This window comes from Acomys minous (assembly GCF_964271855.1).
Source record: "Acomys minous genome assembly, chromosome: 13".
Taxonomy (NCBI): domain Eukaryota; kingdom Metazoa; phylum Chordata; class Mammalia; order Rodentia; family Muridae; genus Acomys; species Acomys minous.
The window spans coordinates 97,677,745-97,705,472 of record NC_140495.1 but is presented as its reverse complement, the minus strand read 5'-3'; the positions used below and the strand labels follow the sequence as shown (position 1 = coordinate 97,705,472).

General features: G+C 43.5%; 1 long non-coding RNA gene across 3 annotated transcripts in view; it reads right to left on the bottom strand.

Moving 5' to 3' along the window:
• LOC311581577 overlaps nucleotides 1-27,728 on the bottom strand; it is a 302,265-nt gene that overhangs the window by 188,208 nt on the left and 86,329 nt on the right. Inside the window, exon 4 of one of the 3 annotated variants that reach the window (XR_014773803.1) lies at nucleotides 10,486-10,557. The exons of the other annotated variants lie outside the window; for them this stretch is intronic. This is a non-coding gene — a long non-coding RNA (uncharacterized lncRNA). The remainder of the gene's footprint in view (nucleotides 1-10,485; nucleotides 10,558-27,728) is intronic. 3 annotated transcript variants of the gene reach the window in all.

Here is a 27,728-nt window from a genome sequence, read left to right as displayed (position 1 = left end):
TACAGGAAGGCCTTCTTGGTCAGGAAGTGCTGGAACTTCTAGGAATGAAAATGGTGCGGTTAGCCTGTCTGCAGCATTTTAGTGGGGCTTGTCCTATGCTTGCTCCTCTCAAAGGATGAAAGAAAATGGAGCTAGGGTAGCCATGACGATACATAAAGTCACTATTTAATTATATAACCACAATTTTGCATTTCTAGGGCTTTACTAGGATTCTGATACCACCTATCTCCTTATAAAATCCTTGCATAGATCTTATTTCTAGCTATAAAAAAAATCAGTTGTAGTTTGAGTACTTAACCACCCTCTAAGCAACTGCTGCATGCCAAGTACTGTGCTTTGTGTAGCACACCAAGAAAGAAATTTCGCTCTTGCAACAGTTAGCATGTGTCAGCTATGGAGTCTGTATAGCTTCTCGAAACTTTATCAGGTAGTTCAAGGAAAGCCTAGAATGAGCAATCTGGGGCCACAGCAAAACACGAAGACTTACGACTCAAAACAAGAGAGGATGGACAAGTTTTTCTCATCACTGCCACCAGAATAAATCAAGCATTGTCCCTCTGTTTTTATGTTTTGTTCTGCTTTGAAATCCAGGGAAGAGAACACCAGCCAGCCTAGCTTGAGTGACATATGTCTAGTTAGGAAGAAAAAGGTGGCATGTCTCCATTAAGACTGAAAATAATGGAAGGAAGATTATTTGCCAAAAGTAGAAGCGGCTGCTGTTAACAATATAGGAAGGTGGAGATTAAGCAGCCAATGAAACCAGCACAGAAGTATCACAATTAGTTCCTTGAAAACTTTCAAAGGAATGTGTGGTGTAGATAAAGGAAACTCCCCCATGAATACTTCAAAGTACTGATCTCATAAAGTCTTATAGAAATAGTGTTGTAGATAAATATTGCTCAGAAGAAAACAAAAGCCCAGGGAAAGCCAGGTGGCACTTGTAGGAGCCACCAGGGCTCAGTACACAGGGGTAAGTAGAATATGGTGAGGTGGATGTTCTAGTTCATTCATTCGTAACTGGAAGATTTACAATGAAAGGTTCAGGCGTGTCTTGATTAGAAAATTTATGTAATTAAGTGCAGATGAAGCAACAAGAAATCTGTATCGTGAGTAGACGTGTTTTTCATAGAAGTACTTGATAAATATCTATTGTTACTTTTATTTTTATGTATATGGGTGTTATGCCTACATGTATATATGCATGCACCATATACATGCCTGGCCCTTGAAGGCCAGAAGAGGCCAGCAGATCCCCTGGAACTGAAATTACAGATGGTTGTGAACTGAAATGTGGGTGCTGGGAACCAAGCCCAGGTCCTCTGGAAGAGCTGCCAGAGCTCATAACCACTCAGCCATCCCTACAGCTTAGTAAATGTCATCTGTTCTTGCTGACATTGCTATCATCACTAGCAATAGAAGACTATTCTTCCAACTACATACCACATTAAATTAAAAAACCATGTGTCCACATTGCTGGGTTCATATAGCTTACATGTTAAAAGTTTTAACAAAAGATGGGTTCCTAAGGTGGCTTAAAATGCTATCTGGGACTGAGTTTCAGAAGATCAGCCAGGACTGTCTCAGCTAGCTCTTTGCCTAAATTAGCCAAGTTGTGCTCAGAGGCAATAGGATTCAGTATCAACACCTTCCCTATGTGCATCAAGTGTCTTGCTGTGATATTTATGCATGTTTATCCATGCAGAAGTAGAGGACAACCTGGTTGCATGATCTTCGTAATAATTCTTAGACTTTAATGCTATTGTCAATTTTTAAATTCTTTTTCTCAAGCTAAAACTCCCAATGCTTTCATCTTCTGGTATAGCATCCCACTTCTGCCCCCAGGTTCACTAGAAGCCTCTCTATGTCTCTTTAAATATGTTCTAGCACAAAATTCATGGACCAGGTTACCACAACATTCCAGTTAAGGAAATAATGATGACACATAGTGGAAGTGTTGGTTGTGAGCCAAGCATCATGCATCATGGAAGACAATCCTACTGGTCAACCATTTAATACTCTAAGACAAAATTAACCATCATTACCTCCATTTATTTATGTGAGGTTTTAGGGTCAGCAAATGGCTGGGGCTCTTAACACAGCTCTGTTGTAGCTCATTAAGTTGGAGACCATGGCAGCAAACAGATGGCTTGAGATGAAAGCCCCCAAGTGTGTTCCACAGAGAGCAGCACTTTTCTCATTTTGCACCCTTGAATTTAGAAGTCACAGGGAGAATCACAACATGATCCCCAGAAATGAGTTTTTTTTTTCAATCTTCAACATTCACATGCATCCCATATTTTGTTTAATGAGCCATCCATGTTAATTCAAACATAAAAACTTAAACTTAAAAATAGCAAGTAAGACTGAGTTTCTAAAAAGGTACACTGTAGTCTGTTCAGGTTCCTAGCGGCTATGGAAAGGCCAATTTGAGAACCATGGCCACAGCAGTGAGTAAATGTTACCATGGGGAAATCTTCAAATGAATTTTACCACTTCCCCATTCGCCTACATTTACTAAAACACCCTTCCCCAAATCTGCTTGGTAAAACAGCGTAAGAGATTGCACATCAAAACTACATGCTGGTATGTCTTCCAACACATGCTGTTTGTAAAATGCCTGTTTCTCTAGCTCACTTGCAGTGTTACTCAGAATTATCCAGCCCCTCCCACCCCTATAAACAACAAAAACAAAAACAGAAACAAACCCTGGAGGTTAACTACTTAAAATAATAGTTTTTCATTTTAAAACTGTTCTCTTGTCCTCTTGATTTCTCAGAATAATTGTATACAGCAGAGAAGCTGTTGGTTGTTAGGTCTATTTTGTGTTTGTAGAAATTGGGCGAGCTACCCAAATGCAGGAGAAGCCTGATTCTATTTCTTTATAGCTCCTGAGCCTGGGGGCAAAGGGCTATGCAGCAACCCTACATAAAAGTAGGACAGAATAATTGTCAGATAAAGCTAAAGGGCAGGAAATGCTCTGTTTCATCCACAGAGCTTTCTGGGCATCGTTCGTGGTGTCAGTGACTGATGTGAGTGCCAGGTGTTGAAAGTGGAGGGTTTGTTTGCCACAAGATCCTGCGCAGAGCAGGTCATTTATCATTTCCACTAGAGCACTCTGAAGAAAGAAAGGGGGCGCTACTAATAAGTGGGCAGAGACAGTCACAGACAGACTGCCCTGAGCAGTGCCGATCACATATTGGCTCTATTTATAACCAATTCCTCAAAGAGACAAAAGCCAAAGAACTGTTAATTATATTAAAAACCTAACGTTATCCTGCTTAATTTTTGTAGTGTGTGTGTGTGTGTGTGTGTGTGTGTGTGTGTGTGTGTGTGTGTGGGCACGCATTGTAGTGTGTATGTGCACATGCATGTGTATACACACGTTTGTTTGCACATGCATGTGTGACATCAGTACTGATCTTTTAGCTAAGTAATTGCCTGGCTAAATTTTAAAACTTTCCTCACCCTCAAATTCCTTTACAAATGTGACTTTAGTCTTCCTGTATCTTAGAATGTTATCTGGTTTCAGTAATAATTGCAGCTAAACCATCACCATTACCGCTTATTCCTGTCCAATCATCCCACTTTGCTAGGAAGACATCTTTGGCAGAAACAAGTATCAGGTCGATTTTCTTTATATTATTATTTTTTAGGGTGTTGTATTTGCTTCTATGTGCATTCCTTATAACCACTGATGTTCCGTTTTGTTTGAAGGACTTCCTATAAGTGGTTGGCAGTAATTTGGATCTCTGTCCTGAAAGGTAGTATTTGTTCTCACCAACTTGTACTGGCTGTCCCCTTAACTAATGGCTGTTGCTATTAGTCCTAGAGCTGTTTGGTGTGATAGCATTTTAATGGCTCTTAAGGTTACCTGTGCAAGCTGAACGCCAACCACGGCTGAGTGTGTTCTCCAAAAGTTTCCACTACTGGAAGCGTGGGTCCCTTGGCTATGTAGTGCCTTGAGGAGGGAGGCCTATGATGGTATAGTAAGTCATGAAGGTGCTGACCTTGGAAGGCAGTGATCTTATACTCATAGGCCATTGTTTAGTTCTGAGGAAAGAGGAAGTCTGGTCCTTGAATCTCTTTGACTTCCTGTCTGGTCATGTGATCTCTTCTGTATAGGTTCTTGTCATGGTGACATTCCACTAAGAAGCCCTCATTAAAGACTGAACTAATGGGCTGCCAAACTGACTTGTAGCCTTCAAAATGAAACTGACTAATCCGTCCCTCTCTCCTTCCCTCCCTCCCTCCCCTTCTCTCCCTTCCCTCCTTCCCCCTTCCTCTCCCCCGCCTCCATGTGTGTGTGTGTCTCTCTGGGTGTACACTTGTGTTGTGTTTCACTCTGGTCAGAACCCAGTGTGCCTTCCTGAGCATCAGGACATTTCTCTTCTGACCTTGATTTAAAACAATTTCCCTCCATTTCTTTGCTCTTGAGCTAAGAGAAGAGTGTTGCCAGTTATGTCCACTCATCTTCTTTTGGCCATAATTGACTCATATAACCAAACCTCCCTGCAAGGAGCCTTAGACTGCAGTGTGGCAATATTTCCAAGAGGGAGAGAAAACAGATAAAATAGATGCTTAGCCAGCCGGTGTGACATGGTGCCACATGGTGATTTTTTTTCCATCCCATTTGTTTAACACATCAAGCCAGCTTTGCTCGAGCACAGTTCATTCAGTCTAGTCTCAGCCTTATCTTCACGTGAGAACAGAGTCACCCGTGCAGAGGTAATGGATAAACAGACTCAAATATGGACACACTCTTTCAAACTTTCTGAATCTCACTGCCTCCGCCTTAACTCTCTATAAGCACTGGGTACCATTTCTGGCACACCAGGCACTCTGGCAGTTTTATAACTGGGTTATACGGTTTCCTAATGGAATCTTGCACAACAGCCTTCCATTCACTGTAGTATTGCTTTGTGGTAGTATCTTTCTTTACTAAGGAAATGAAATTGATTTATGGACTTTAAAGCATAAACTTTAAGGCATAAGTCACCTTTCTTGGTGCTCATAGCCTCCTTTCTTTCTGCAGGAGTTATTAAAACATAACTGGTGGTGCTTGGTGCTACTTTGATGACTGCCAACTTCTAGTATAATCCATCTAGTTTATCAACACATTACTCAGGTCTTTCTTTATTCTGGAGATACCGTACATTTTGCCTCAAGGAAGTATGCAATTCTGGGCTGTCTGAGACTCTTCGTCAGATATTTTCTCACGGCACAATAAATATTGTTTTTAATAATTATTGGCATAAAAAATACAAGTTGTTTAAAACCGAGAAGTATCTTCAGGCATTGAACACCATTTTCGGGCCCTGCCACTTTAATTTTATATTTGTAAAAGTATGGCATGGGCTATATACCTATACCAGCTGAAGGGAAAACACAGTAACAGGTACTTGCATGCATTAATTCTATTAGACAGGTGTTGATGTCCAACTCATATAAATAAGGTGAGTACACTGAATTGCAGACACCAGCTGTGCGATTGGGGAGCTAGGAAACTCATGCTTGCTATGTCCTACTTGAGAGTTTCTCAAGGAGTGGTTGGGGCTATCCATTTGAAAATCATCAGAGCCCCAAGCAAGGCTAACACATAGTACCTCAAGATGACTCTCAGAATCCTGCATTTTAGAGGTTCTCCATGGCTAATGTTGCCCCCCCTACTATTACCAGCTATCTTTGTGCTGTAGAGGCCACTCTGGCTGACCTGTTGCCACTGACAACCCCCAGAGGAACTCCCATCTCATTGAGCCTCTTGCTTCTGGTTCTGTTGATTCCTCCCTTCCTGAGGATTTACCTCCCTTGAGTCTCATAGACACTCCTGATCTTTTTTCATTTCTATTCTCCATTCCCAGACTTCTTCCTGACTTACTTCCTGCTCAGCCACAAAGTGCTGTTCTCTAGAATTATGTCCAATGTCCACTGCTGTCACTCATTGTCTGACGACAATGCAGCTATATTTCCTTCACTGCTGGCTGGTTCTTGTGCCCCAAGAGCCAGGTCCACTTTCTCAGTGATCTTTGTGTGTTCTTGCCTATTTTAATATCTAGCATACCTGGAGCTGAACTAATTTTTACACACGCTACTACTCATAGGAATTTGCTAAGCTTTTTATTCATGCACTGCACATGTGCTGGAAAGAACACAGACATTAAGGAAACAGCTCGATGGATTTCCAGAAAGATATATACGGCTATGGAGATAGAACCCACATAAGAAATAGAATAAAAATTGCTACCCTTCCCATGCTGTTTTTTTTTTATCACTATCCTACTATTCAAAATGTGGCACCATCTTGACTCCTAATACCACAGATCAATTTATATTGCTTTGAATTTTATAGAAATGGAACCAGATCATGTGCTCTTTTCATGTTTGCTTCTTTAGCACAGTCTATTTATGATATTCATTCATGTTTTCTTTGGTTTAACTTTGATTTTGTTTTTCTTTTTTTTTTAAGACAGGCTCTTGTAGACCAGGCTGTCATCAAACCCACAGAAATCTGGCTGCCTCTGCCAGAGGCAGAGTGCTGGAATTAAAAGCATGTGCCACCACCACCTGGCTAGCTGTATCATGTTAATTCTTATAAATTTGTGGTGTCTTATTATACTAACACTTGTGCTAGTAAGCCACAGTTTGTTTTTCTGTTCCATTGTGGGTGGAACAGAATTTCCACACCACATGACTATTTTAAACATGAAGCTATCACAGTGATGCTATAGTGCCCTTGTTCTTTTGGACAGCATGTATACATATTTCTGTTGGCTACATATCTAGAAGGAGGATTGCTGAAGTCGCTTTTCTCATATATGCCTAGATACTTTTACAGAAGGTTTTGTCAATTTATATCCATAACAGCAGTGCATGAGATTTCCCATTTCCTCACCCTTACCAACGCATGACGTCATAGGTCCTATTTTAGTCATTTGGGTGCATGTGTGAGTTAATTTATGTTTCCTGGGAGGAGTCGTCACTGATTATTTTTTTTTTGTGTAACTCACTTCCATTAGGCTGGGACCATCATTTACTCAGCCACAAGCTAGAAATCAAACTCACCCCTCCTACTCCTTCACCTTTTCATAAGCGTTTCTCAAATCTCTAAGAATAATAGAAATTATCTCCAAACTCTCTATGCAGGGCTCCACTGATATTTTGTTTTGTTTTGTATGCTTGTGTTTACATTTATTTCTTTAAAAAAAACCTTTTTATTGGTTCTCTGTGAATTTCACATCATGTACCCCAGTCCCACTCATCGACCCCTCTCCTCATACCCGCCCTCCACCCCTGCAACCTCCCCCACAACAAAGGAAAAAAATCTCATTGTGGAATCTGGAGTGTGTCACAGTGTGTCCCGCAGTATACTCTTTGTTCACACTTCTTTGTTTGCAAATGTTCATTGCAATGACTCATTGGTCTGGTAGAAGGCTTCCGGCGCCTGCTACTCCATCAATACTGGATCCTCATTGGGGCTTCTCTCTGATACTGTGTTGCTGCCCTGTGTCATGGAGATCCTGTAGTTTTGGATCATTTAGGACCAGCCTCTTCATGCACTCCAACAGTTAACCAATGTTGTAGATGTTGGGGTGGGACAACCCAAAGCCCTGAATCTGAGCCTGAGAGGTACCTGAGATGGTCAGCCCACTTGCTCTTCTGCTCTCATGTCCTTGGGGCCAGATCACCAGAGACTCCTGCAACCAGGGCCAGGTCTACTCTGCTGCTCGGGACAGGGTCTCATTGGTATTCCTTAGCTGGTCACAAGTAGATTGTTTTCCTTTTGCCTCCAGATAAAGATCCACCAAATCAATGACCTCAGAGCAAATTTGCATGTTCCTGCCATGTGCAACATTCCCATGCTGGCCTACCCCATCTCCTGACTAGAGAACATCAGAGCCCTCAAAGGGCACATAGGAGCTGCCTATGCCTGCCCACCACGTCACGTGTGCTCAGCATCATCTCCGCTGGCTTCACACTCCATTGGTGCCAGATTCTCAACTCAGTGTGTCTTTCCCTCCAGAAACATTGTATCATCTGCCTTCTTGCTCCAAAAATATACTTTACACATCTTGTATTGCTCTCCAGAATTTCCCGTTTACATGGCAAATGTCTGCCAAACCCTGAGATGGTTCTTCTGCATGGGTGTTCTTATTTTAATAGAGAGTAAAAGCATAACCATTTCTGGAATAATGGAATTTCCAGCATTAATATATAGAAAAAACAGAAACTAGCATCATAAAGCATTACGCAAGGCACAAAACCAGCCTTTAAAATTGCAGCTCTTGAAAATATTTAGGAAAGAAAAGTTTGTATACTTATTTAAAGCCTTACATTAAATTCCTTGAAAATGAATTGTATGATGGAAAAAGCCTTTCAAAGCATTATAAAGAAGAAATTATTAAAGAAAATATGAATACATTTAATTTCCTTGCATAAATACAAACTTAAAATAAAAAAAAGTTAGGATAAATAAGGTTAGAAAAGAAAGTGAACTAGAAGCTGGGTGGGGTGTGGTGGCACATGCCTTTATTAATTCTAGCACTCGGGAGGCAGAGGCAGGTGGATCACTGTGAGTTTGAGGCCAGCCTGGTCTACAAAGCAAGTCTAGGACAGCCAAGGCTACACAGAGAAACTCTGTCTCGAAAAATCAAAAGAAAAAAGAAAAAAAAAGGTGACCTAGATACAGGCACTAGGCTTCTACAGGTTGTTACTGCTGCTGAAATGGATATGACCTTGTGGAGAGCAGTGTGGCACTCTTGTCAAAATGTAGAACCATTGACAGACGACATATGGTGACACTGTTTGACACTCTTGAAAAGAGAAGTACACACATTCTTTTTTTAAACTTATTTTAAAAAATGTATCTGTGTGCACACATGCATGCCTGCACGTGTCTGTGTGTGTGCATGTGTGTGAGTGTACGTTCATACCATGTCTGTGGGTGCTACAAGAGGCCAGGAGAGGGTGTCAGATCCCCTGGAACTGGAGTTATTGCCACGAGCCATCACGTGGAAGCTCGGAACCAAACAATGGTCCTCTGAGAGAACAAAATGTGCTTTTAAATGCTGAGCCAACTCTCCAACCACACATTCTGATTTTAAAGTAGTTTCATTTGTAGAGAAGTAGGTGTGGATTGGACACAATTTTGAACATTGTGCATCTACTAAAATATGCAAGAGGTCTTCATGCAGAAAATGGGGATGTCAGAGGCCACAGATTTGGAGCCTAGAGAAATGACATTCTTCTTCCCCATCCATCTGACTGTGTGGTACCTGTTAAATGGCTGATGTTCAATAACTATTTAGAGGAAGAGAAGGTTCAGCAGAGAGTGGCGATGGGAGGAATGGAAACGCAGTTTGTAGTCTTTTTTTCCATTTGGGGTCATTTTTAGTTTTAAATTGTATTTCCCTGTTCTGCTAATTATCTTTTAATGTACAGTTAAAGTACATTAAGAAATAAAAGAGTTGCAGCGAGCTGTGTGTTATCACGGGGCAGTCTGAGGCTGCAGAGGAAGCTGTCACATGGACAATGAGCATGGATGAATTCTAGTTCTCTCTCTCTCTCTCTCTCTCTCTCTCTCTCTCTCTCTCTCTCTCTCTCTCTCTCTCTCTTATTCTCTCCACAAGAGAAGTAACCATTTCATCCTCAGTTAAGAATGAAGACTGTGGACTCTAAACCTGACAGATGGTGCTGAAATTCCCTCAGCAGCTTCTCTGGCAACGGAAGCCCCTGGAACAGGCTGACCCCACCTGAGCAGCCCTGTAGAGAATCTGTCAGGTCTAGCCTGACTTGCATTTTCTGTGCTTTGACCTAATTGCTCTGATTTGCCTTCCTCTCCCCCTGGCCTCCTCAAATAGCCGTTGCAGTCTCCCCCTTGGCTGCTGATTTCCATCTTATTGCTTCTCTAAGCACACAATCCAGTTCTACTTTCTGCAACAGACAAAAAGAAACATGTCTGTCTGCCAGGAGAGGAAACAGGATGCTGAAGTGCTGGTTTGTCCCACACAGAGTTCTTCTGTCTGGATCTCCTCCCAGAATCCTTAGAAGAGGCCGCTGCCAGTGGGATATGCTTTTTCAGAAGGGATTTGGCAAGTCAGAGTTTGATTTCTCTCTGTGCTGGGGGCTTACTCGGGCCAGATTACAGCAATGCAGCCACTTCGGGGTTTGCCCTAAACGCCTCTAGGAGCCAAGGCTGGTTCTCAGTGTGTTATCTAGCTAGGCTGGAGCCAGCGAGGCCCCAGCGAGGCTCCAGCGAGGCTCCAGCGAGGCTCCAGCCAGCCCAACCAGATGACTTACACTTACAAAGGCCTTCCAACTTGTCTTCTGAGTTCACGCAGACTACCTGCTTCTTCGAGTGACGAGAAACTGAGTTAGCACCGGTCATTTTTTTTTTCCAAGCAGTTGGACATAGGCTTAGAGAACTGGTGTACTTCATAACTTCAGTCTTGCTGGTTTTGTGGGAGAAGCAAGCATGGTCAGGGTTCTTACCACACACTGGACTCACTCACTCCATGCCCACTTTGGATGACTCTAACACCGCAGGATTCTTCAGGCATCGGGCTGAAAAAAAAAATATTAAAGCACACCTTTGATTGTATTGCTACTTCCTCAACTGTCCGTGTTCTCCTCTATCCAGGAAGACAAAACAGGAGTGGTCAGAAAGCAGGGTCTCAGAATGCTCATCAGCTTTGTGTTAGGTGTGAGAACAGTGGTTATGTTTGCTATTTTGTGAGTGTGACTCACAGTTCAAGCAAACAGTCTGGGGTGTCATTCCTACACACACACACAAAGCCATTTGTTCTTAATGGTTTTTTCCAAGGACAGCCTTTCACCACTTAATCTCAGCAAAACTCTCTTCAGTTCTCTTTGTGTTGAGTATGGATCTATTAAGACCGAGAGTGGATTTTCCTGTATTTAGGGGTTCCTATGGGCATTTCTAGTAAAGAAGAGGCGAATGCAGCCCTCATCCTTAGTGCGCTTGGCTGCTTGGGGCAAAAATCTGATATAAAGTAAGTAATGCAACTGGAAGGTTATTGGGGAAGCACAGGTCAGGAGGAGCATCACCCCCAAAGAGCTATGTTGTAGGAAGAGGAACTGAACCAGTGTGGCTTTGGAGGACCCAGTGTCCAGAAAGGGCTGTCCCCACTCATTCTATTTCCCAGTGGCTCATGCTTGGCCTCTCTGTGTTGTCTCTTCTCATTAATGAAGGTCTAAAGCTGGCCTTCACTGTTGGTGTGGGTTAGTTCTAAGGCTTCCTCCCCATGGGCTGGCCTAAGAATGCCAATCTCCTTAGTAAATGCCCAGCCTGTACCCACTCTCCTGCATACTTCAAATCGTCTCCAGATTACATCCAAGACTGAGGGCCATGTAAATGCTGTGTATAAACTATTTGTGTAGGGGATTGTGACCATGGTCAGTAAAGGTGCACTATTTTTCTGAATATTTTGATCTGTGTTTGATTGAATCCTGTGGGTTGAAGACACCCTCATGACACACAATCAGTGGCTATGACGAGTTTACTGCATTCACTTCTGCCATGCTGGCATCCTTGGGAAGTACAAGCCTTCCTGCCATGCGTTAGTTTATCACGCCCTGGCCAATCGATGGTGCCAGGGAGCTGGGTCCTCTGATTGGTCCACTTCTGGCTGGTCCTTCACAGTTACGTGGATGACTGACTGAAGTTACATCCCTCCTGCAGATCTCAGTGGCACTTCATTTTGCAGCATGTTCCATCGATGGCCTGAGTCCACCCTGTTCCATCGATGGCCTGAGTCCACCCTGTTCCATCGATGGCCTGAGTCCACCCTGTTCCATCGATGGCCTGAGTCCATCCTGTTCCATCGATGGCCTGAGTCCACCCTGGCACTTTCACACTTTGCACAGCATTCCAAGTGAATCCATTTCCTAGCCAAATTATTTGCTCCTTTTTGTTTGTTCCTGACCCGTCTGTAGAGCTGAGTCTTGCTTTAATGCCCAAGATGTCCTTCCATTGTTCCATCCTTGAAGAGACATATCCCCTCATCCTTCCCTGGCATTTTCTCCCTCCTGTAGTTCCCTACAACTTCTTGCTAAATTTGATCTAGTTCTTAGTTCTACTTAAAAGTGGTGTGGCAGAAGTAATTTATGTTTACAACCTTTCCTCCTCTGGACCTTGGAATACACTGAGGTTGGGCTGCTGTCTTCACCCAGGGCGCAATACAATCCCTGCCACTTCACGCGTGTGTGTAGAATGAACAGGTGGGCATGAGAATGATAGCCAGGGAGGGGGAAAAGCCATTTAAATCCTACCGTGTTTACATGGTCTTTAGAAAAGAGATCACAGGCCTCTCTAATTCCAAAGACTGTATCATCAAAGCAGTTTGTGTTGGAAACACATTTGTGAGTCTGAGGGCAGCAGTTGGGAGCAAACCCTCAACATTGTATTTAAATTAATTAAGCTACACCTAGCAGCTGGTGTGTCAGGAGGGCGCTTCGAACAGCTGAATGGTATAACCAAGGATAAGAAAATCGCAGGATTTCAGGCAGAAAAACATGTGTTTTGCATTTTCTAGGCAGTACTGATTTTAAACATTCTGTCTCATTGTCTTAAGCCTACTAGTGCTCGCTAGATTCCTATTCTGATATCTGATGTATAGAGATACGTAACAGTAAGTAAAATTAATCTGTTTCTTTGCTAACAGAGAAGAGAGGCAGGCAGGAAAAGGAAAATGCAGAGAGGCAGAATGGAGCTACAAGGGTTTTTACTGACCTGAACCTGTGAGCTTAGAATAATCATGAGGAAATACAAACTGAAGACAACATGGAAGCTATTGAACACCCAGCATTAGCATGTATAGATGAGACACCAGGACATCAAAGTTTACTACAGTACTTTGTGTCACAAATACACATACATACACAGAGAGAGAGAGAGAGAGAGGGGAGGGGGGAGCGCTCTCCTTTCTCTTTTCACACATATGGAGACCCAAGATCAAACCACATGAGTAATTCTCAAATATTGATAATGACTTTTAAGAAAAAAACTCTAAACTTTTGGTATCTGATGCTAGAGCAGTGGTGTTCAACTTTAAAGCTGTGACCCTTTAATACAGTTCATGTTGTGATGACTACCCAACCACAAAATTATTTTGTTGCTACTTCATAACTGTAATTTTGTTTGTTATGAATCATAATGTAAATATCTGATCTGCGACACCCCAGCGGGATTTTGCTCCATAGGTTGAGAGTGGCTGTGCTAGATGATTTTTTCTATTTGCCATGTTGATTGGCTACTAGTCTCTCTTGCTTTCTTTCCTTGTTAGAATCTGACTCAAAATAGCTCTGAAGTGAAAACTGTGTGAAGGTTTTTTTTGAAAAAAGCCTCCAAGTCAGCTCAGATTTAGAAGTCTGAGCTTGTGCAGGAGGAGTTCCTCAGGAAAAGGTTCTGGTCTAACCTAAGCAGAGCCATCTGGATAATGCTGGTTCTCGGACCCTGCCTGAGGACTGCTGAATCAGAATCCTAGGATGGGACTAAGACTTCAATGTTTCTCAGATATTTGCCATGTGTACACCAATGCTGGAGATTTATACTCAGTTTCTGACTTAGATATATATCGAAGACTGCCAACATCTACCTTAGTATACATTTATAATGATATCTTGATTGTTCAGGATGTTCAGATAATTGGGATTCTTATTGCTTTCGTTTTGTGCCTTCCATTCTTCATTCAATTAGGAGAGCTCCCATTTTCAACACCTAATGGCAAATACTGACTTTGTCAAAGACTTGACAGTAAGGGGTGGGGTGATTGCTCAATGGGTAGAGCACTTGCCACACAAGTGTGAAGACTGGAGTTCAAATCCCCAGCACCCACTTAAATATGGGCTAAGCATGGTTGGCTGCCCATCTCTAATCCAGCACTTGGAAGGCTGATACAGCGATCCATGGATCAAGTTAGCTAGCTAGATTAATTGTCTGAGCAAACTCTGGATTCAATGAGAGACCCTGCTTTGATGTATAAAGTAGGGAGTAAGTAAGGAAGCGATCCAATATCAACCTCCAGCATCCACATACATGTGCTTAACACTGCACACACTTGTGTGCCTGCACACAGGTGAACTTGCATAAATAAAACACATACACATGCAAAAAAACAAAAACAAACAAAAAATCTCTGTGATGTTATTTGCATAGAAGACCCACTAACTTCTTGTAAAAGATTCCCTACAGAGAAGGCTAGGGAGATGTCTCAGTTGATAAATGGAGAACTTGCCTTATGAGAACAAAGCTTAGTTTAATACTCTAGTAAAGGATTGTTTAAGCCTGGGCAGTGCCTATAACTCTAGCATTGGGAGGTGGAGAAAATGGATCCATGGGGTTTATTAGTTATCCAGCCCCGCAACATGCCAGTGAGTGATGCTATCTCAACAACAAAAAATATAGATGGTACGTGAGGAACAACTCCCTTTGTCTTTCTTCTGCCCTTCACCCTCACTCACACATGTGCATGCACACTCACGTACAGCTGTATCCCCCACCCCACAATGCCAAACACACAAAGAGAAGTAGAAAAGCCACGCTTCTACAATGACCATGATGGCCATGGGTTAGGCCAGGAGAGACAACATCCAGGGATCTAGAGAAGCAAAAATGAGAACATTGTCCAAAAAAAAAAAAAGAAAAGAAAAAAGAAAAGAAAAGAAAAGAAAAAAGAAAGAAAAGAAAAAGAAAAAAGAAAGATAGAAAAAATACTAAGACTTCCAAAAATCTATAACCAGAAAGTTGGTTACAAAGTCCCCATAAACAGAGAGTACAATCAGTCACCCTCTCTTACACACACACACACACACACACACACACACACACACACACACACACACACTCACATATCCCATTTATGGTTTCCCTATGATTGAGAAGCAGAGAGGAGCCACACTCAAGTACACTGAGAAGGTCAGAGAAAGCCCCCAATGACTGGAGCTGAAGAGTAAGGAACATTGTGGCCCAAGATATTTGTGAGGCCAAAAGACAGCATGCTTCCTAGGGTAGGAGGTACAAGTACTGGCATTTTGAAATCACCTCACTTTTGGGGTGGATACCTTTACTCATAGCCTACAGGTATACTGCAGCTAAAGAATATTTCCTGCAGTGATGAAAAAGAGCCCTAGTCCCTGGGTGCACAGCCCTAGTCCCTGGGAGCACTGGCAGCCCTAGTCCCCAGGAGCACAGACAGCCCTCGTCCCTGGGAGCACAGGCATCCCTAGTCCCCCAGAGCACAGGCAGCCCTAAGCCCCGGAAGCATAGACAGCCCTAGTCCCCCAGATCACAGCCCTAGTCCCTGGGAACACAGGCAGCCCTAGTACCCCAGAGCACAGGCAGCCCTAATCCCTCAGAGCACAGGCAGCCCTAGTCCCTCACAGCACAGCCCTAGTGCCTGGGAGTACAAGACTCTAGAGTTTGGGTCCACCCTGTGTCATGGGCTCTGAGCATTAGGATCCTTTGCAACTGCCTAAGGCTCTGCAGTGCTTCAGTAAAACATAAAGGGGAATGTGCCACATGAATGTAGGTTGGCTAACAATTGTAATTGAGTCTGCTCTTGATTGAGGAACCTTGGTGGTTAGTGAACCGCTCTGGAGAATAGTTGTTCTGGAGACAACCTAAAAGTCCAAATTACTCTATAATATAAAGTGTCACTGGGCCCTGACCCAGGACATTGCAGAGCTGAAGTAGGAGGGCATCTATACAAGACCCCAGGGGCTGAGGACCATGAGTAAATATGGAGTGGGCGGAGCCTTGGCAACCTGAGTTTTGGCGAGGAGCTGGACTTGATGTTTGCCCTCTTCTCATTCCCCTGCCTTTCTCCTACCTTTCTGAGTTTTCCAGATGCTCTTGCCAACTGATATCTGGCTAGATTTGCTTAAAAGAACACACTGGCATGAGACCAGAGGACAAGAGAAAACAAACACCAAAGAATTTCAACTCTTCTTTGTTGACTGGTATCTCATATTTAACCATTCCTGAAACAGATTTTTAAAGAAAAGATTTGAAGGGTTTTTTTTTGCCATGTTGGAGGGATTCTCATGAAATACCTCTTTGCTCTCTGAATGATTATCTTCCCTAGGCTTTCCAAAAGAAGAATCAGATGACATATCCAGGAACCTGAGTAGCCATGCTTACAGAATCACACTCAAAATAAGGGGGAAAAACCCAATAAACAAAAACTAAGACAAACAATTATACTTCTAAGTATATACTCAAGAGAATTTTTAAAAATGTAGCCACAGAAATACTTGAATACCAGTGTTTATATTGTTTATAATCCCAAATAGGAAAATACCTGAACATCTACCAATTCATAAATGGTGGACACAATATTTATTATATGGTAGAATACTACTGAGCAACATAAAAGGAACAAACAACTGATAGCTCTCATTGATAAATTTTAAAATATTATGCTAAGTGAAAGATTTCAGTCATAAGATGGCATATTTTAAGATTCTATTAATTTGAAACAAACAAACAAACAAACAAACAAAACCCCTGCAAATCTGTAGACACACAAAGCAGGTCAGTGGTTGTTGGAGGTGGAGGTGGGAATTAGATCTATAAAATCGTATGAAGAATGATATGACGACTCATTTAGGGGTGACAGAAATGCTCTTAAATTCACAGGTGCTTTCCTAGACCCCAGGTACTGAAAACAAACAAAACAAAACAAACAAAGCTAAACAAAAAGAACATCCAATGTCATTTGTCATCAGTGTCCTATGTGGGAAATTAACTAAAACAAACAAACATCTTCAACTACTGTTGGAGGTTTCCATGTTTAAAACACTCCCCGTGGGGCTGATTTTAAAAAGAACACATGGTTCCGAGATTCTGAGGAATTGGTCAGCCTCCGTTCCACTCAGCCTTGCCACGCCTTCATCTCGGCTGTTTCCCTCAGCTTTCCCATCTAAGCAGTGGTGCAGGTGCTTCTGATATCTAACTAGGCTATCACAAACCCCATGACCCTTACACACCTACCCAGCTGCACAAAAGACACAGTAGGGCCTGGTACGATACAGGAATTTATCAGTGTGTATTGGCTTGTTTTCTTTTTCCATTTTGTATGTATTACGCATTTGTGGTGTGCATGCTTGTGTGTGCATGTTTGCATGTGTCTGGGTGCATGTACTCACTCACTGGGCACTTATATAGGTTTCTGGGAACCCGAACTCTGATCCATCTCCCTGCCCCTGTACTGACTTCTTTTAAAGTCATTTACTGAAACTTTGACCTTCCACCCTCATCCAAGGCCTATATGGTCCGAAGCGGGCAGTCAAGCCAATTCCCTGCGGAAGGCTGGAGTTGTGTTCACTGGTGCCTGTGAGTCAGCACCAGCAGTTTGGAGGAGAATGCTGGCCTTGTTCTCAGCATGGCAGCTGGAGATAAGATGACGCTTTTTAAAATTCATTTCTGCCAAACCTGGAATAGCTTTAACCCCCGTGACCTGCAGAGAAAGGGGGGCCTGATCTTGCTGTGTTGTTGGCGACGGGTCTTTCTAGCAAAGGCTGCTGCTAGTGATGATGGGTGACACAATCATCTTCCCGCACAGGACTTTACCATTCCCTCTCCATCGAAGGCCCCTTTCAGAACCCCCTGTCCTCAGATCTGCCATCAACATTTCTCCTAATATGAGCGATGTAGAAATACATGAACTGGACAGGTAGTTTCTGGCTTCTTATTTGCTTGTACTTTTTGTCTAGGAAAGGCATATACACCCCTCCACACGCAAACCTGTGTATCCACACAGCAGAGGGGAGGTTGTCGGTTACGTAGGCCTTGGTGGCTAGGCCAAACCTCAGTACCATGCTCAGAGTCTGCATTTCTAACATCAAAATGGTGCTTGTGTGCTCTACAGTGGAGCTGTGACGAGGGGTTAGAACAATGCAACCATGTCCTGGAGGGCAGACTTGGTGGCAGTTCACCCTGATATAAACCAAGGTGAATTTTAGACCATGTATGGCAGAGGAGGAAAGCTGACCATGGATTAGGCTGGATTATTTTTCAAAGCCACATTTGCTTTCAAATTCTCAAAGCTCTCTGCCTAATGCTCTGAGGTTACTGCAGCAGACTGGAGTTTTAAAAAAAAGGGGGGGAGGGGAAGGTTCTGGGTCCCCTAGTGATTGAATCTGAGGTAAAAATACATGACACTATATCCCCCACCAACCACAAGTTACTCCCACTAGCAAGAAGCAGCCTCCCCTCCTCAGAATACCATCCTCTGCTGCCTCTCTTATGCCTGGCCACATATAATATTCTTTTCATCATCCCTTAAAAGATGCCTAAATGCCTGATGTACGACAGCAATCCCTGTTCCCATGGTGCTGCAGCTTCTAAGAAGCTCGTGGCTGACATAAAATGAAGGCAGCACCTGGGCTCCTCACTGGGGATGGAAAGCTGTCCAATGTGGAGTCAGGTCCTGGCCCCTGCTTCTAAAATGTCCCTCTGTGGCCTCCGTTTTCCTCTATTGTGTACCCTGGTAATAGCTTATACAATGGAGAAGATATCGATTCCGTAGTAAAATTTTGGCAAATGTCACTAAAGTAGAGGCAATTATTTACACAAGAACTGTGAATCAGGGCCTCCTGAGAAAGACGTTAAGATTTCATCTCCAGTGTGTACTTCCAGTCTTGGGACAAAGCTGATCCTCGAATTTATATTTTAGAACACCCCAAGAAAACAATCATGACTTATGCTCATGCATCAATGACCTGTGGCTGTATCTTCCCTGGCTTCATAGAACTGATGCATTTTCACACAATGTGTGTGTGCGTACCATGCCAGGTGCAGTGCTGGGCACTGAGGGAACAAAGATGGAAGGGTTCTGCCTTCTAGAAGCTGACACTAGAAAAATATTCATGTAAATGACTATCTGTATGTTACTATGATGATTGACTTAGGAAACACAACAGGAACACAGGTGGCAGAAAAGCAGTGTGGAGAGCAGAGTGTAAAGCACACCAAGAGAGAGATGGGTGAACTGAAACTTTAGTTCTTCCACTTGGATTGGGATGGACATTTCAGCAGAGTAAGCTTAATAAAGGTTTCCAGACATGAATGTCTGTGGCCTAGCCAAGAACATGTCTACATGAAGGGCTAATGTTGTGATCCACATTCATGTTCCTCATATGGTGGGACACAACAGTTCCTCATGCTGCTGTGACCCCCAACCATAAAACTCATGTGTCGTTGCTACTTCATAACTGCAATTTTGTTACTATTATGAATTATAATGTAAATAACTCATATACAAGATAATTGTTAGTTGACCCTGCAAAAAGGTTGTTTGGCTTTCCAAAGGGTCAAGACACACAGGTTCAGAACCACCGATTCAAGGTATTCATTTAATTTTTCAGCTTCCTAGTAGAAACCTACATCAGAATATCTGAAGGCAAGCAGCAGGAAATTTAGCTAACTGTCCACCCCACTCCCCCAATCCCAGTGAGAGTGTGCTGAATACTGTCTGGTCTGGAGAGGTAGGGGAGGGGAGGGAAGGGCAGACAATCAAGTTAGGACTGTAAGATGGGATGCTTATATGGGTGTACGCTATCAGGCAAATGGGTCACCTGTGGTCCAGGTGGATTCAATTAAGATGTGCTCGCTGTAAATGACAATCTGTAAACTGTTGACCCTCTATAAACAGGAAGCTGCCTAATATATATTTCAAGTAAAGAGTGAATCTTCTCATAGGACACTGAGGATCCTGATTCCTAGCTTGGACTAAGACTGGGCACTGAAGGAAGAGCTGCACCTCACTGTCAGTGATGAGGAGAAGCCTGCTGACAAGTGACAACTCCTACACTGGAGGATGGTGTAGAGTGTGAGAAGCCTCCAAGCTCTGTGCACTCCCATCTTACCTGCAGATTGATGCTGCTCCCTTCAGAGCATGCATGTAGTAGTTGGAACTATCTCTCTGTCATTCCAGTATCAGCACATACAATCCCCTGCATTGAAACTCCTGCTTTAGAAGCCACGAGTCATGCTTGGTATTGACAGTGATTTTCAACAACAGCTTTTCCTGCTAAGATAACATCTCTCACAGAATGGCTAAGGGATCCCTCTGGCCGGTTCGGGTGCCACCAAGGGCCCTCAGAATCAGACCCCCTGAGGTGAAAAAGCCCAGGGAATCTGCATTTCCCCTGCTATATTCAAATTATTTTAAATACATTAAAGTTGAAGAATCTGGTGGGGCCCAGTTGCACACACATGTAATCCCAGAATAGAGCTGCTCAGGCCAGAGGATTACAAGCTTGTAGCTAGCTTGTCTGCGCTAGAGAGAATAACTCTGCACCAAAACGATTTTTAAGATGAAGACCCTCCAAAGCCCCTGGTTAAACATATTTAGGCCTTATGAGATAATTGTACCAGGTACCCCCAATAGGGTCCAGTTATACGCCCACTCACACCAGTTCTAGAAAACCTTTGTCTGGCTAAACGAATTAAGAGATGACCCAGTCATTTCAGAGAGGTGTAAGCATATCACAACTCAGATCTTTTTGGTGAGTCTGCATTCCCGGACTTGAGTACCAAGGTCATACAGTACATTAACAGAGGTCCTAATTAGGGTTACTGTTGTTATGATGAAATGCCATGACCAAAGAAACCTGAGGAAGAAAGGGTTTATTCTGCTGCGCTTCCACATCACAGTTCACCATCAAAGAAAGTCAGGACAGGAACTCAAGCAGGGCACGGATTTGGAGGCAGGAGCTGATGTACATACAAGCCATGGAGGGTGGGGTGCTGCTTCCTGGCCTGCTCAGCCTGCTTTCTTATAGAACCCGGGGCCATCTGTCAAGGGATGGCCCCACCCACGATGGGCTGGGCCCTCCCCATCAATCACTAAATAAGAAAATGCCAGATAGCTGGGAGTGGTGGTGCATGCCTGTAATCCCAGCACTCAGGGAGGAGGAGGAGGAGGCTGTTGGATCTCTGTAAGCTCTAGGCCAGCCTGGACTACAAAGCCAGACCAGGACAGCCAAGGATACAGAGACAAACCCTGTCTTGAAATAAAAAGAAAGAAAGAAAGGAAGGAAGGAAGGAAGAAAGAAAGAAAGAGGAAGGCTGACAACTGGATCTTATGGAGGCATATTTAATAACTATGTTTCCCTCCTTTCAGATGACTCTAGCTTGTGTCAAACTGACATAAAACTAGCCAGGACAATTGACCCTTTGTGAAATTGACACAGAAACATATTTTTAAGCCATAACTTTTCTTTCTTGTTCATTCTCAAGATCACACATTAACATCAACATCACAATATAAAACATTTTACAAACTTTAAAAGTCTCACTGTCTTTACAAATTCAAACACTTTGTTGTCGTTGCTGTTGTTTTTCAAGACAGGGTCTCTATGTATAGTCTTGGCTGTCTCAGACTCACTTTGTAGACCAGGCTGGCCTTGAACTCTCAGAGATCTGCTTGCCTCTGCCTCCCTGAGTGCTGGGACTACAAGTGTGCCACCACGCCCAACTAAATTCAAACACTTTAAAATTTGATCTCTTAAACAAACAGAAGAAGAAGAGGAGGAGGAGGAGGAGGAAAGAAAAAGAAAAGAAAAGAAAAGAAAAACTCCAAAATCTCTTCTAAAACCTAAAATCTCACTAAAAATTTAATCGCTCAACTGTGGGCTCCTATAAATAAAAAAAATAAGCTAAATACTTTCTTATTTCAAGAATAAAGCACCAGGGCACTGTAATAATCTGAACAAAGCAAAACCAAACTCTCCAACAGTGTAAATCAACACCCAATTATGTAAGATTCACTCACGATCTTTGGGCTCCTCCAAGAGACTTGGGCCATTTCTCTGGCTCCTTCCTATGCGGATTATCTTCTGGGTTCAGGCTGAATCCACTGGACATCTGCTGCTGTTCTTGTTGGTCATCCCACGGTACTGGCATCTCTAAAATACTGAGTATCTTGCCGCAACTAGCTGCACTTTCACCAGTAGCCTCTCCTGGGCTCTCTTAGGGGACTCCTGCCCTACCACACAGCGCCAAGACTCAGTTGCTTTCCATGACCCCTTCACACCTTCAAAACCAGTACCACCTGATGTCTCTTACAGGACCAGGACTGAGTTTGGCTGCCAGCACAAGGTACACAACCTTGGCCACCTCTGAGCACAGCTTGCATGTGCTGACTCTGAGGAAAACACTTCCCAGATTTCACCTCAGTGATGCTGCTCTCTTGTTAATCACAGCTGACTGTTCAGCCCCAGCTGACCAGCATCCATTGTCCCAGTAGAACAAAGGTTTTACTTTAGTGGTTCTGGTCTCTTGTTACTCACAGCTGATTCTTCAGTTCCAGCTAACCAGAACCAGAGTCTTCAGACAAAAGGCCTGGGAGTCTTTGCTTCCCTCTGAAAGCTCACAAGCCAGGCCTCCACCATCTGCACTGCTCTCAGCATTCTTATATTCTAATACCTACACAACAGCCCACTGCACTCTCAACAATCAATGACTTTCTAGCTCAAAGCTCACAGTCCTCCCCGAAACAACATGGTCAGGTCGGCCACAGCGATACCCCATTATCTTTTAAACAACTTCTGTCCTGGTTAGCGTTACTATTGCTCTGATGAAGCGCCATGACCAAAAGCAAGTTGGAGAGGAAAGGGTTTATTTGGTTTACACTTCCATATTGTAGTCCATCGCTAAAGGAAGTCAGGGCAGGAACCTGGAGGCAGGAGCTGATGCAGAGGCCATGGAGGGGTGCTGCTTACTGGCTTGCGCCCTATGGCTTGCTCAGCCTGCTTCCTTATTGAACCCAGGACCACCAGCGCAGGGCTGGCTCCACCCACAATGGGCTGGGTGTTGTGCTCTCCCATCAATCATTAATTTAAACAATGCCCTACAGCGGGAGCTCATGGAGGCATTTTCCCTGAGGTTCTGTCCCTTTAGATGACTCTAGCTTATGTCAAGTTGACATAAAACTGACCAGGACAACAGCCAAGACTTGGTTCCACAGTGCCTCCTATTAAGACTACAATATGTCTCCACTATTACAAAGTTAAAATGATTTTTTTCTTTAAAAAGTACCTCAATTTTCTCATGGAATTAAAAAAAAAAAACTAAACTAAATGTGTAAAAGATACCGACTCACTCAGTAAAAGGAAACCTTAATTATCTGATGATGCCAGTAGACATTCTCTCTCTCTCTCTTTCTCTCTCTCTCTCTCTCTCTCTCTCTCTCTCTCTCTCACTAATTCACTCTCACACTCATTCCTTCACTCACTCTCTCATTTACTCTCATTCCCTCCCTCCCTCACTTGCTCTCTCACTTCTTCTCACTCATTCACTCACTCACTCACTCACTCGCTCCCTCATTTGCTCAGGCAGGACTGTGTATTAACCGTCCTCCCCTGCTCACCCAGGGAGCACTGTGTGGACTGATGTCTCCTCATTCCCAGAGAAGGCACAACAGTCACTCTCTGAGGGAGCACTGTGTGGACTGATCACCCTCCTCATTTCTAGACTGAGGAGGAACCACTTGAGATAGTAGTAGCGGTTGGAAACACTCAGGAGACACTGCAGTTTGGCTGCTAAAGCTGCCGTATGTCATCACTGCCCCGTCCCATCTCCTCCACTGAACTGTCCTTTCTACACAGGGCAAGATCAATCTTCCCTTCCCTCCTCCCACGTCCCACCCCGATAAATACCCTTAGCCTCTTGGATTCTCTGAATTCTGCCAGTGAAAGAATTCATTCAAGAGTTCGCCCTTTTATTCAAGATTTCTCTCTGTCCTTGGGTCACAACAGCCTGCCTTCAGTGGCTCCTGTCACCCCGAATCCCCCAGATAGACACTTGTGGTTCTCCATTAGAATTATGCCAGTGATACTTCCATAGGCAGGACAATGTAATTGTCACTGCACCAGGATTTTAATCTGTTGCTATTTTACTGCTCACGCTTCCCATGATGCACAGCTCAGAATAGTTCCACCCTCGGCACCACTCAGACTTTCTCCATCCTGCCCCACCAAGCCCCTTCCTTTGTTCCCTTCCCAGGGATGTTGCCTGACAGAGACAACATAAGGAAGACCTAACTGGCTGAGAGAACGTCAGTCTACCACAGCAGGAAGGGATAGTGGTGGGAGTATGTGGATGCTCATCCCACCACAATAGACCAGGAAGCAGAGGACAGAGTCAGAAGCGGGGCCTGGTGACTGACACTTCCTTCAGCGAGGCTTTCCTAACTTCCCCCCAAGCAGCATCAGCATCTGTGGTGCTCTTCAAAACCTGAGTCCTGAGAAGAGCATTTCCGACTCAAAGCATAACTAACCTTCTTATTAAATTATGTTCCACTGTCTGAACAGAATCAGGGTCCTCTTCTAACATCATCATCATCATCATCATCATCATCATCACCATCATCATCATCATCATATTCTCTCTCTCTCTCTCTCTCTCTCTCTCTCTCTCTCTCTCTCTCTCTCTCTCTCTCCCTCTCCCTCTCCCTCTCTCTCATAATAATCATACTTCTTAAAAGTAATCAGAAAGTAAGATTTTGCTTCTTAAACTTCCCAAGAGTCTGGTTACATCTCATCATGACTCTGTTTACCATTTCTAGGATGCCCAATCCTCCGTCCTAGATTATTTCAATAACTTACAACTGCTGACCCTGCCTCCTTCAGTGCTTGCTCCATTCTGAAACCAAGGTGCTCTTTCTCACATTCTCATGCTGCCATTTCTCTTAGTAGTGTTACTCCCTGTGTAAACCTTCTGGCTCTCAGAAGAAAGGTTACACTTTTCCAGCCTGCCAGTCTCATGTCTCTCTCTTTTTTTTATTTAATTAATTTATTCAGATTACAACTCAATTGTTATAGCATCACTTGTATCCTCCTGTTTCTTCCTCCCTCCCACTTTCATCCTATTCCTCTCCCCTAGGTCTACGACCAAGGGGGAACTCCTCCCCCACTATATGGTCATAGACTATCAAGTCTCATCCTGGTAGCCTGCTTATTCTTTCTTTGAGTGCCACCAGGACTCTCGACCAAGGGGAGGTCATCAAATATGGGGACCAAAGTTCAAGTTAGCATTCTCATGTCCTTTTATCCTTCCTGCTGCGTTAGTTGGCTTTCTCTAAGAGAAATGAAACAAGTAAAATAAATAGATATATAGATGGATAGATAGTAGGTAGGAAGATTAATATGATTTCAAAATGTTGTATTCTGGGAACCAGCGCTCAAAATTACAGAGATAGAGAAATTTGACAAAATGTCATCTTCCAGCTCAAGAATAAAGAAAGCTAGTAGTATAGTGAGGTCCAGTTCCAAGGCCTGAGAACCAGAGAAGTCAGTGGATTTCATAAAATGTGAAAGGCTGAGCACATGGGCAAAGTCTTGAAAACTGGCAGGAGTTGAGGACGTCACCTGAGCTATGGAAGACCTAAAAGCCAACAGGGTCTGAGTGCAGGAGCAGATGAGCATCTCAGATGCAGGACGAAGAAGAACTGTTCTGTTTGGAATCATAAGGGATTGAACAGTGCCTCTCCCTACACTCATGCTCGGGGTGGGTCTTCTCACTGTGCACTAGTACAGTCTAGTCCCTTCTGGAAACACTCTCACAGACATACTCAGAAATAACGTGGATCTGCTACCTGGGTAAGCCAAACTTATGCATAGTCTAGCCATTACACCTCCCTTGAATGTCATCTTCAGTCACTCTGAGCCACATGCATGCACACTGACCCCTGCACTTGCTGGTGGCTCTGGAATGCCACCAGCATTCCAATGAGTTTTTACTTCACTTAATCACTGCTGGTGAGGGAGGGCTTAGCTCAGATATTATCTCCCTAGATTTCTCTAGCCTGAATGCTGTTCCTGTGAATTTTCCCAACACTGTGAAATCACTTCTTTTATGGGTGTAGTTACACTCTCCTAACAGATTTTAAGGTCCTAATCCGTGGTACCTGCCAATGTGACCTCTTTGGAAAAAGGTTCTTTGCAAGTGTAATCAGTCTAAGATGATGTCACAAGAGTTGGCCCTAATCCAGCATAACTTATCTTTATAAGAGAAAAATACCACATAAGACACACAGGGTTGAAGATAAGGAGATGTGGGAGTTTATAGCCTCCAGCCAAGGAATGCCAAGGATCGATGGCCACACTAGAATTGGGGACGAGGTTCAAATATCCACAAAGCCAACAGTTACTCTCAAACTTTGCGTCCTCTCTCGCTGTCATACAGTGTTTAAAGACTGCTATGGGTCTCTAGCCACATCTCCCTGCTTCCCAGACAGTCAGCACTGAGGTTGTATACTGGATTCTGGTTAGTGAGGTGTGGGTAAGAGTTAGTATCAGCCAAACACATCCTTCAAACTCCTGTTGAGAGCTCTTTCCATGTGAGACAGTCTTAGAGACCACACAACAGGCTGGGTGGCATACAGTGTGTGTGTGTGTGTGTGTGTGTGTGTGTGTGTGTGTGTGTGTGTGTGTGTGTGCAGGAAGCAAATGGTTGCAATATTAACACTGTTTAGGGTGTGTGTGTGTGTGTGAAATATTTATGACCGAGGGAGAGCGTGGCCTATGCTGACTAACATATAAAGTGCAATGCAGACATGCAGGAGGTGCCGAGAAGTGACTATCGGCTGACTAATAAAGTCATCACAGTAAATAGAGATGTCAGAGTCTCCTGACTAAATAAAGGCTATTTGAGACAGACAGCCATCCTTGTGTGTCTGCTTGGCAGTTTGAAAATGTGTCTAAAGCCTGAATGTTTTGATTGAGGAGAAGCTTCCTGGCCAGGACAGCTGCCTTGGAAAGGCGTTCTCACCATGACACAGCACTAGTTCACGAGTTTGTGCTTTAAAAGGAGTTAGTTCGGTGAGATCAAGCCTAACTGAGTGTACTTACCACTTTCAGCAACAGTTTAAGTGTATGGTTTGGGAATGGGGTTTGGAAACAAGCTTCATAGGAGACAAGGATCTATATGTTCCCCACAATTCATTGCAGAACTTTTAAGTTGTGAAGACAGAGGATCTTCCATTTTTCAGTCAGCTACATCCTTTTCCTTGTTTGAGGTTGTACTCCCAAATCTGTCCTGGCACAAGTTTTACTCAGTGATCTTGATGTTACTAACACCAGGGGTGGGGCTTGTTTTAAAGGACACATTCTCCCAGGCACACCCTGGAAGACCACTAATCAAGGATGTAGTAAGTTGCTGAGGATCTAGACTTTTCCAAATATTCTACACACAGCTTCATTTAGAATCTCGATAGAGGAGGCCACCAGCCAAAGCAGCCATGTTTATTTAATGTCACATGATGGGATAAATTTCCTCATGGACCTGGTCCCAGAAGTGAATTGGAAGTTAAATATTACAACCAAAGCATTCAGTGAGAACACAGCTCCATTTTATTAACTTTTGACCCACATTAAAAGAACAAGTAGGCAACTAACAATTTAGCACCTGCTAATGTTCTACTTCCACAGTAGCTAGGAGGGAAAGCAAACCAGGGACTGCTTCAGAATGGAGGATAGGCTGAGTATAAGCCACGTGAGGTTAGCTCTAGTGCTTGCTGTGTGCTCACTCTCCTAGCTCCAAGCTGAGACTTGATTAAAATGAGAAGGACTTAGTTCAGGAGCTGAGCGAAGCTTACAAGGAACAACGGTGCCAGGAACTCCAACATTTCAGGACAGTTTGTTCCCTAAGCACCTAATCAGAACACTTTGAATGCATGGTTAATGCTTAAACTCACCTCAGTGATGGGCAA